We start from the raw sequence: 8,693 nt of genomic DNA, 5'->3' as shown, positions 1-8,693 counted from the left end.
AAAAAAAAAAAAACATGGACGGTTAGAACCCTAGGACAAATGTTGGAAGCAAGACTATACAGACAAGATCTCACACAGAAGCATACACATACACATTCACAAAAAGAGGAAAAGGGAAAAAATAATAGATCTTGCTCCTAAAGTCCACTTCCTTAATTTGGGATGATTGGTTGTCTATTCAGGTATTCCACAGATGAGGGTATATCGAGTTGATTGTGGAGATTTAATCCGCTGCTTCTGAGGCTGCTGGGAGAGATTTCCCTTTCTCTTCTTTGTTCTCACAGCTCCCAGGGCTCAGCTTTGGATTTGGCCCTGCCACTGCGTGTAGGTCGCTGGAGGGCGTCTGTTTTTTGCTCAGACAGGATGGGGTTAAAAGAGCCGCTGATTCAGGGGCTCTGGCGCACTCAGGCCGGCGGGGAGGGAGGGGCACAGAGTGCGGGGCGGGCCTGCGGTGGCAAAGGCCGGCGTGACTTTGCACCAGCCTGAGGCGCGCTGTGCGTTCTCCCGGGGAAGTTGTCCCTGGATCCCGGGAGCCTGGCAGTGGCGGGCTGCACAGGCTCCGCGGAAGAGGGGTGTGGAGAGTGACCTGTGCTCGCACACAGGCCCCTTGGTGGCGGCAGCAGCAGCCTTAACGTCTCCCGCCCGCCTCTGGGGTCCGCGCTTTTCGCCGCGGTTTGCGCCTGTCTCTGGATTCCGCGCTTTCAGCCGCGGCTCGCGCCCGTCTCTGGGGTCCGCACTTTCAGCCGCGGCTCGCGCCCGTCTCTGGAGTTCCTTTAAGCAGCGTTCTTAAACCCCTCTCCTCACGCCCCAGGAAACAAAGAGGGAAGGAAAAGTCTCCTGCCTCTTCGGCAGGTGCAGACTTTTCCCCGGACTCCCTCCCGGCTAGCTGTGGTGCACTAACCCCTTCAGGCTATGTTCAAGCCGCCAACCCCAGTCCTCTCCCTGTGCTCCGTCCGAAACCGAAACCCGAGCCTCAGAGCCTCAGCTCGCAGCCCCGCCCGCCCCGGTGGGTGAGCAGACAAGCCTCTCGGGCTGGTGAGTGCCGGTCGGCACCGATCCTCTGTGCGGGAATCTCCCCGCTTTGCCCTCCGCACCCGTTGCTGTGCACTCCTCCGCGGCTTCGAAGCTCCCCCTCCGCCTCCCGCAGTCTCCGCCCGCGAAGGGGCTTCCTAGTGTGTGGAAACGTTTCCTCCTTCACAGCTCCCTCCCACTGGTGCAGGTGCCGTCCCTATTCTTTTGTCTCTGTTTTTTCTTTTTTTCTTTTGCCCTACCCAGGTATGTGGGGAGTTTCTTGCCTTTTGGGAGGTCTGAGGTCTTCTGCCAGCCTTCAGTAGGTGTTCTGTAGGAGTTGTTCCACGTGTAGATGTATTTCTGGTGTATCTGTGGGGAGGAAGGTGATCTCCGCGTCTTACTCTTCTGCCATCTTCCGCCTTCCCCAAGTCAGAGCTGTCAGAGCATTTTAAATCATTTTTACTGAGCACAAATGTAAGTTATTTCCTCATTATATGTCTATTTTATTATATACCTCATACATCATATCATTGTTAACCATATTTTCTCCATCTTATGAGAGTTTCTTCTGCAGTTTCTACTGACAACAATGGAACAAGAACATGCACTACCAAGATGTTGTCTCAGAAATTCTTTTTGGACCTCTAAAAATCCATTACAATAATCTAATAATATTAATAGCTTTTCATTGAATTGCTCAGACAACATGGTAATAATATTTTAAATGAGCCTCATATTGTTGAAACAAGCCATACTTCTGAATGCAAACCCATATTTTTGAAGAAATTTTCATGAAACTCAAAAGTGCTGATCTGAAAGTCAAAGTCATTAAGAACCCAAGCTGAGAAGCCCTAACTCTTGAGTATCTCTTTTTTTAAATCTGCTACCTCAGGTGGTTGGGAAGCCATATGGAAAGAAGGGTGAACATAGTTGACTGAGGAAGGCTGTGGAGGATAAGTGAGAGGGACTTGCATGAAAAGATAAATATATATGTATTTCAAATAAAATTGTATTATAAAACATATAATCTTTAACTTTGTTTAATATTAAAAATATATTATGAATAACTGTCCATATCAACACAGGTGCAAAGCATAATTTATCAGAACTTACATCATTTTAGCAAAGGAATATACCTTAATTTATGTAGTCAACCCACTATAATTGGGGATTAAGGTTTATTTTCTTCATTTTCCATTATAACTAATGTTTTCATGAATAAGTATATGTATGCATATTTGGTTATACCTTTGATATATTCTTTATTGCATGAAGTGGAATTTCTAAGACCAAAGGTTTGTATATTTATTACACTTATGAATCTGTATTATAAAATTGTCATTCATAAAGATTGTTTAAATTTTACAAGAGAATATGTTTTCCAAATGTTATAAAACATTGGATATTATAATTAGTTATCACTAAAAAATTCAATGAGTACAATAGTAAATAATTATTTTGATATGCAGTTCATTAATTATAAGAAGAGGAAAATTAATTAAAATATTTATTTGTTATTTCTATTTCTTGCATTTTAAATAACTTTACTTTGAATTTTATCCATTCCATTACAGTTTTGCTAATTGTAAATTAATGGTAAATATTTTAAAATCAGTATATCAACAATTGTCTTACAAAGTTTGATTTTAATTTAGAAATTATTTTTATTGATTTAAAAATCATAATTGTACAGTGATCAAATCAATTAGTCCTCAACTTCATCATTTTTATTTTTGGTCTCATGTAAAAAATATATATACATACGTGTGCATGCACACATATATGTATACATGTGTATATATATTTGTGCATATTTATATACACATATAATTATATATATACACATATATATCTTTATACATATGTGTATACAATTTATCTAAAGCTATAACTATTTCTGTGCATATATTATACATATGTGTGTGTGTATATATATATATATATATAAAAAAACATTTCATCACTCTCTAGAGAGATAGCATCATATACTGATTCATGGAAGAGACTCTGGAACCAATGGCTTTAGTTTGATTACCTACCCAAATTTTTAGTTCTTTAGGGTGGACAAATTTTTTAAATCTCTGTGCACAAGTTTTCTCACAATAACATAGGAGTGACAATAATACCTATGCCATTGGGTTGTTATGCAAAATAAATGTCAATTTTTGTAAACCATGTAGAATGGTGACTTTCACAGTATAAGAAACTGTATTTGTTAAAATAATATTGGGGTCACTGGGACTGATTAGAGATTATTACAATATTGAGCCTTTCAATTCATATATTTGTTATATTTTATTCAGGTTTTCTTTCTTTCCCTCAATGATGTTATATAGGTTTCTATAGAGATCTTGGGCATATTTTGTTTCAATTCCTAAATATTCAAGGGTTTAAATGCTATGGAAAAATAAAAATTTAAATTTCATTTTTCCAAGTATATAGGTATACAATTTTTATGTTCGCCTTGTATAAATTGCCCCTGCTTAAATTGATTATTAATTGCAATCATATGTATTAATTCATTGTACATACTCATAAGCTTTGCAAGTAATTTCAATTTTGTTTCTTTCTAATAATTGTTTTATTCCACTATTGTAGATCTGCTTGTAACTCTCAAATTTTACTTTTCTGAAAATATGTGTTTTTTACTTTCATTTTAGAATTATAGTTTAGTGGGTTCTACAATTCTATGTTGGCAGTTGTTTTCTGTCAGAACTTTAAAGATATCTTTCCATTATCTTCTGGCTTTTATTATTTCTTTAGAGAGATTAGCTTACTGTTTTTCCTTCGAACAATGTATCTTTCATTCTAGCTTCTTCAAAGATTTGTCTTCATTAACTTTAAAAAATACATTGTGCCTAGTTACTTTTAAAATTCTTCCATTTGTACTTTATATAGTCTTTTTAAATTATGTGGCTTGATATCTGTCATCCATTTTGGAAAATTTTCTTTTTAATTGTAATTTCTTTCTAAGTCTTTTCTTGTTACACGTTTCTGTGTTTTCTGTGCTTTTATTGTCTTCTTTCAATATATTTCTCTTAGTTTTTGGTTTTCTGAAATTTGAATATAATATGCATCTGCATGTTTTATAGGTTTTGGGGGGGTCATTTTACCTTCTTCCAATTATATCTCATTCTTTTAGTGGTCTGTCTCTGGTGAGTGTTTTTCCAACTGTTAGCTTTAAGTCTCCTGAGTCTTCTTCTGTTTCCTTGTTGCATACTTCCCAGCCAGTGTCCTCAAAAACCTTACCCTTGTTGACTATGTTTTTGTTTTCCCCTTATGATAGAAAGGAAAGTTAGAAGGGACTGGGATTATGTTTCAGAATTGTGCTTAGGTAAAGCCTTTCCCTGGAGAGTAGTCCTTTTTAAGTAGACGTCTCTGGACATACTTTAAAATGACTACATTTTCCTTGCCTTCCCAGAGCCATGAAAGGATCTTTCTCAGATCCTCATGAGGAACCATGAAAGTATGAGAGCATCCCTACATCTGTGTCCCCCCAAGGTGTATAATTTTCACTTTAATCCACATTCAATCTCAATTCATTGATTTACTAATTAAGTGTTCCTACCAGTTTATGGCTCCGGCAATTTCTACTGTAGGTAAGCAGATCTTGGTTGCTGTATCTCTCCTGATATGCATGTTTCTTCAGATTTTGGTGTGGCCGTTTATCCTGTGACCTCAGTTCTCTCATGGGTCCAACAAAAAGCATTGATTTTCAGTTTCTGTACCTTTTTCTTATTGGTAGTGATGCTTTCCCAGCTCTTTCCTGTCAGAATTGAAACACTAACCCATTTTTTTAATAGGTGTTTTTTGTGTGTCTCCTTTAAAAAAATTTAATTGGTATTAGTTACTCTGTGTATAGCTTTAGGTAGAAATCAATTTCACTTTTCTCAAATTTATTGCCTCATTATTCAGAAACTGTACTCTGTTATTTCTCACTCTGGAAGAAGGACACATCATTTGTTCACACATCATTTTTTCGCTTTTCACATTTTTCATGTATTCACAGCTTAAAGAACAGTTCCTGACTTACATTATAATAATTAAATATTTGTTGATTTAATGAATATAAACAAGATCTCATTTATGAGCTCCTAGTGTTTTGATTTGCTATTACTTTGTTTTATATATCTTTCCCTATGTCAACACCATTTTTTTACTGTAATAGTTTTATATTATCTTGATGTTTTGTAAGATAACTCTTCTAAAATTGAGAATCAGAATAAAATTCCGGAGGAAGCTCAGAATTTATAAATTCATTTCAATTGTACCTATATCCTTGAAATGAAATGTTCTTTAAGAGCATATCACTGACTTTATTTAGATCTTTATCATGCCTTTGTTTTGTTACAGTAAATTTTCAGATGACAGAAAACCTTCAAACTATTTTAAGTAGAAAACAATTTAATCACTTACAAATAGTGGAAAGGGTTGGAGGAGCAGTGTTTAGGCTAGATCTCCAGAAATTACTACTTGGACAAAATTATATATTGACCTGCCAATGAAGTTCTACCCTTGCCATGAACAGAAATTTGATGCAAAGGAAGTCAACAGTTGTAGCTGCTGGCTGTATGATCACCCATTTTGCCCAGATCAGCAAGGTGCTACCACAAATGCTGGCTTAAGGAGAACACCAGCTTCACTGCCATTTAGAGATCAGAAAGCTGTTTCTAGAATTTTTGTCTCCAGAACCATACTGGGTTTAATAGAAAATGCAAAAGCAAAAATAAATGTCTTGTTCAGTGCCAAATTCCCAGTGTAGCTAAGTTCCAAATTCCAGTCCAAGTTCAGTTGGGTACATATGACTGGCAGAACTTAAGTCTCTTCTGGGACCTAAAATGCAAAAGAATGTGAGAAACATGCTTTTCATCTTTTTTTTTTTTTTTTTTTTTTATGGTGCACGGGCCTCTCACTGTTGTGGCCTCTCCCATTGCGGAGCACAGGCTCCGGACGCACAGGCTCAGTGACCATGGCTCATGGGCCCAGCTGGTCCGCGGCATGTGGGATCTTCCTGGACCAGGGTAAGAACCCGTGTCCCCTGCATCAGCAGGTGGACTCGCAACCACTGTGCCACCAGGGAAGCCCAGCTTTTTTAATGATGCAATATAGTAATGCACACTTGGAAGGAAATTAAAAAAGTGGTGGTTGACCTAATGAATATTTCTGTCGCTCTGTCAAAACTTTTGTACTCTATAGATGTCTTGATTATCTTTTCTTAGATTTGATCTGGTTTTTTGATTTCTTTTTTAGTGGTTATGTTTCTATTGTAACATTAAATTAAGCGACATCTTCTAATTGATTTTAATGATATTTATTTTTATAATAATTTAATATCCATAAAATTGCATAATTCACTGCTTCTAACTGTTGTAATTTGTACTTAAATATTTATGTATGTAACATTTCATCTACATATAGGGCTACTTTTACTATTTCTGAGCAGTTTACCGTTTATTTATGCATTTATTTACTTATCTTTTTTACAGATTTGCAGTATAAGGCATAAAATCAAGAGTCTATATTATGTGCTACTTTGGCATCTGATAAAATTGAGAGTTACTGAAGTAGCCTAACTACAAATTCCACTCTCCACTTTGCTCCCATGGGTAATAGCTCCCAGCCACATAGCTCTTCTTGCTTAACTCTGAGTAGTGGGTTTCAGTTTCTTGATAGCATGCAGAATTATTCAAACAAGACAATTTCATTTCTTTTCTAAGAACCAGAGAATATACCACCCTCTTCCACCAAAAAAAACACCTCTCACACTTCCTCCTTTTCCACTCTGTTCCTGCATGCAACACCCATATAACCTTCTGTGCTGTGCAGTGTCTTCCTCCCCCAGACTATGAGTATGTGTGACTAATACATTTCTTGCCTATATCATCTACAGTGTTGTGTTATGAGTTTAGCCATACCCATATCCTAGGTCAGGAATCCACACCTCAATAATGAGGCAAATAACAGATAATTAAAACACGGTTTGATCTCCAGTCCAAATTAGAAATATAGGATTAATGTAATCCTCTTACTAAATCAATTTTTGTTTTGAGTAGCCTTTTTTTTTCTAAACTTATTAATTTCTGTTTCATCACTCATAATTCACTTGAGTGTATGCTTTATTCCTCTCATTTTTTTTTCATATTCCCCCCCCCACTTCTTAATTTAGATACCAATTTCTTTAATATTTGAGAGCTCTTATTTTCTAATAAAAGAATAACACTGCAAATTTCATTGCATCATGCAAGTTTGACATAGTTATTTCATTACTGATCAATTCTAAGTACACTTAAAGTTTCACTTTTATAATTTTGAATCATGACTCACTTGTAGATGTATGGTGCTTTTTATATCTTCTCTTATATTTGAAAAAAATAGAAATTCTACTATGATCAGAAAATATTATATGTATGATGCTGAATCTTTGAAAATTTTTGAGACTTGTCTTAAGGATTTGCATATGGTTAAATTTTACAATTATTTTATGGGAGCTTAAAAACATCGTTTTGTCCAGTTGTTGTATGCAGCTTCTTTTTCTGTCCCTTAACTCATATGCTAATTATGTTGTTCAAGTGTTTTATACATTTGCTGCTATTTTTCTAAATTATTGGTCAACTGAGAGATAGGTTGAATTCTATTACTGTGTTGTATAATTTTTTTCCCTTATAATTCTATACATTTATTCCCTTCCATATCTTGATACTATGGTATTAACTGAACTTAAGTGTAGAATTATTATATTTACCTGAATAATTGAAACTTTGTAGTTAGTGTCCACATCTATTTCTAATGACACTTTACGTTTAAAGTATATCATGTATGATATTAATATAGCTACTATTACTCTATTTGGTGAATGTACACTGGATTTATCTTTTCAAATATTTCTATTTCAACCTTTCAATGTTTGTATATTGTAGATATTTCTCCTATAAACAGTATAACTCTCATGATTATTTTCTTTTTAATTTCAGACTAAAGATTTTTTTTTTAATTGATGAGTTACTACATGCTATTGTTTAAATGTTTGTATTCCTCCAAAATGTATACTCTGAAATTCTAATGCCCAGCATGATGATATTAGAGCGCAGCAACTGGGGTGCAGAGGGCAAAGCGGAGAGATTCCCGCACAGAGGATCGGTGCCAACCGGCACTCACCAGCCCCAGAGGCTTGTCTGTTCACCCGCCGGGGCGGACGGGGGCTGGAAGGTGAGGCTGGGGCTTCGGAGGTCAGATCCCAGGGAAAGGACTGGGGTTGGCTGTGTGAACACAGCCTGAAGGGAGCTAGTGAGCCACAGCTAGCCGGGAGGGAGTCCGGGAAAAGGTCTGGACCTGCCGAAGAGGCAAGAAACTATTGTTTCAGGGTACACGAGGTGACGGGATTCAGCGCACCGCTTAAAAGAGCTCCAGAGACGGGCGCGAGCTGCGGCTATCAGGGTGGACACCAGAGACGGGCATGAGACTCTAAGGCTGCTGCTGCCACCACCAAGAAGCCTGTGTGCGAGCACAGGTCACTATCCCCACCTCCCCTCCCGGGAGCCTGTGCAGCCCGTCACTGCCAGGGTCCCATGATCCAGGGACAACTTCCCTGGGAGAACACATGGCACACCTCAGGCTGTGGCAATGTCACGCTGGCCTCTGCAACCACAGGCTCGCCACACACTCCGTACCCCTCCGTGCCCCCA

This window comes from Aethalodelphis obliquidens, unplaced genomic scaffold (assembly GCF_003676395.1).
Source record: "Aethalodelphis obliquidens isolate GAN/ISIS:26980383/991018 unplaced genomic scaffold, ASM367639v1 scaffold13, whole genome shotgun sequence".
In the NCBI taxonomy this organism is placed as follows: domain Eukaryota; kingdom Metazoa; phylum Chordata; class Mammalia; order Artiodactyla; family Delphinidae; genus Aethalodelphis; species Aethalodelphis obliquidens.
The sequence above is the reverse complement of the archived record's forward strand: the minus strand, read 5'-3'. Positions refer to the sequence as shown.